Source organism: Orycteropus afer, unplaced genomic scaffold (genome assembly GCF_000298275.1).
Source record: "Orycteropus afer afer isolate SDZICR_OR568_19922 unplaced genomic scaffold, OryAfe1.0 scaffold00151, whole genome shotgun sequence".
NCBI classification, from domain to species: Eukaryota; Metazoa; Chordata; class Mammalia; order Tubulidentata; family Orycteropodidae; genus Orycteropus; species Orycteropus afer.
In genome coordinates this window covers 4,991,272-4,994,572 of record NW_006921738.1, presented here as the reverse complement: position 1 = coordinate 4,994,572, position 3,301 = coordinate 4,991,272, and positions in this window count along the sequence as shown.

Genomic DNA, 3,301 nt, shown 5'->3' with positions numbered 1-3,301 from the left:
TCCAACTCATAGTGACCCTCCTTGGGTTTCTGAGGCAGTATCACTACTGAAGTAGATTGCGCAATCTTCCTTTTGAGGAGTGCCCTACAGATTTATAGCCTTGGAAACCCTATAGGGCAGTTCTACTCTGTTCTATAGGGTCACTATGAGTCAGAGTCAACTCGATGGCAGTGGTAGGCTCTTCTCTTTTGCCTACAGTACCCAATCCTATGCCAATCCAGTAGCATTTACCTCATCAATCACTTAAGTCTTTTTATCTCTTCCGTCCTCGTTGCCACCACCCTAGTTCGAGCTACCATTACCTCCCCTGGATGCCTGGAACAGCCTCCTCAGAGATCTCCTGTCTGTTTTTCTCTCTCCCATTATTTCCACCACATGTATTTCCCATATTACAGCTAGAGAAATGTCTCTAAACATAAATTCCATTGTATCACTCCACTACTTAAAATGTTCTGATGATTTTCCATCTCCCTCAGGGCAAAGTCTGAACTCCTTAAAAGACACATTCTGGGCTCTACTTTCCTCTCCAGCCTCATCCTTCCCCCAGATCCCATCCCCTCACCTTGTTTGTGCGTATGCTCTAGTCTTTCTGAACCTCTTCCCTTTCCTAGCTTCTTGAAGGCTCCCTGCTCTTCCTTACGTCTTGGTCACTGACTTGCGTATACTTTTTGCCTGAAATGTCCTTCCCTTCTCTTTGCCTGGTTTACTCCTACTCATTTTTAAGGCCTCAGGGATTTCCTCCCTGATACCTTCGAAGGGGACTTTGGTGCCTTGGCTGTGATCTATAATCCTGCCACTTCCTGTGTGTCTCTGTTCTGATCACTTTAAATATATTAACTCATTGAGTTTCACAACAACCATATGAGGTAGAAATAATTGTAGTTTCCATTTACTAGATGAGGAAGGGGTTCAGAGCAGCTTGAGGGAGGAGACAAGACCATGAAGCTGGCCAGGGGCAGGGGCAGTGGCAGGGGCAGTGGTGGTACAGCACAGCTTGAGGGAGCAGACAGACAGAACAGGAAACTATCTGGGGCCAGTGACAGTGTGGTTTGGAGCAGCTTGAGGGAGGAGACAGGCCAGGAAGTGGGGTGAGTGGTGGTTCGGAGCAGCTGAGGGAGACCAGGAAGTGAGCAGAGCAGTTTAGAACAGTGAAGGGAGACAAACTTGTCTGTCAGTTTGTTCTACTCTGGTGACTTGTGTGTTGCTGTGAGGCTGAAGGCTATGCCACTGGTGTTTCAAATGCCAGAAGGGTTACCCATGGAGGACAGGTTTCAGCAGAACTTCCAGACTAACACAGACTTGGAAGAAGGAAGAGGCCATCCACTTCTCAAAGAATTGGCCAGTGAAAACCTTATGAATATCAGTGAAACACTGTCTGATATATTACTAGAAAACTTTATGAATAGCCCTGTAACATTGTCCAATATAGTGCCAAAAGATGAGCCCCTCAGGTCGGAGGGCACTCAAGATATGACTGGGGAAGAGCTGCCTCCTCAGAGTAGAGCTGACCTTAATGCTATGGATAGAGTAAAGCTTTCAGGACCTCTATTTGCTGATGTGGCATGACTCAAAATGAGAAAAAATAGCTGCAAACATCTGTTAATAATTAGAACATGGAATGTGTGAAGTATGAATCTAGGAAAATCGGAAGTTGCCAAAAATGAAATGGAATGCATAAAGATAGATATCCTAGACATTAGGGAGCTGAAATGGACAGATTTTGGCCATTTTGGATCAGACAATCATATTATCTACAAAGCTGGGAATAACAAATTGAAGAGGAATGGCATGGCATTCATCATCACAAAGAATGTTTCAAGTTCTATCCTGAAGTACAATGCTGTCAGTGATAGGATAATATCCATATGCCTACAGGGAAGACGAGTTAATATTATTCAAATTTACACACTAATCACCAAAACCAAAAATGAGGAAATTGAAGAGTTTTACAAATTCTGTAGTCTGAAATTGACCAAACATGCAATCAAGATGTGTTGATTATCACTGGTGATTGGAATGCAAAAGTTGGTAACAAAGAAGAATCATTGGTAGTTGGAAAATATGGCCTTGGTGATAGAAATAATGCTGGAGATGGCATGATAGAATTTTGCAAGACCAATGACTTATTCGTTGCAAATACCTTTTTCAACAACACAAAAAGGGGCTGTACATGTGGACTTTGCCAGATACAATACACAGGAATCAGATTGACTATATCTTGAAGCACTTACTGATGAAGATTGAAGACTACAGTTTGCAGTATGGATTACATCTCAGTATAAAGAAAAAAAAAATCCTCACAAGTGTCCCAACAAGCAGCATCATGATAAATGGAGAAAAGACTGAAGTTGTCAAAGACTTCATATTACTTGGTTCTACAGTCAATACCAATGGAAGCAGCAGTCAAAAAATTAGATGATGTGTTGCACTGGGAAAATCTCCTGCAAAATACCTCTTTCAAGTGCTGAAGAGCAAAGATGTCTCCTTGAAAACTAAGTTGCACCAAACCGAAGCCATAGTATTTTCAATTGCCTCATATGCATGTGAGAGCTGGACAATGAAAAAGGAAGACCGAAGAAGAGTGGATGCTTTTGAGTTGCGGTGTTGGAGAAGAATGATAAGAGTACCGTGAACTGCTAAAAGAAGTAACAAATCTGTCCTGGAAGAAGGGTGGCCAGAATGCTCCTTAGAAGCAAGAATGGCCAGACTTCGTCTCATCTACTTTGGCCATGTTGTCAGAAGAGACCATTCCCTGGAGAAGGATATCATGCTAGGTAAAGTGGAATGTTGACAAAAAATGGGGAAGGCCCTTAACAAGATGGATTGGCATAGTGGCTGCAATGATGGGCTCAGGTATAGCAAGTATAGTGAGGTTGGCACAGGACTGGGCAGTGTTTCGTTCTGTTGTATATAGGGTCTCTGTGAGTCAGAGGGAACTTGATGGCATCTAACGCATCTAACGACAACAACATGATGAGGAAGCTGAAGCATAAAGTGTGTATCAGTCATAGTCCAATCAGAAAAATTGATGCCACCCTAGTAGTCCTCACTAGAGGAAATCTGATACAGGGCTCCAGTGACCAGGGTATTGGAAGGGCAGAAAGGGCAAATATGGGTCGTAAGATAACCTTGGAGCCTTGATGGTGCAATGGTTAAAAGACTTGGCTGCTAACCTAAAGTTCAGAGGTTTGAATCCACCAGCCATTCTGTAGGAGAAAGATGTGGCAGTCTGCTTCTGCAAAGATTTATATTCTTGGAAATGCTATGGGGCAGTTCTATATTAGCATCAACAGGAGGCTGT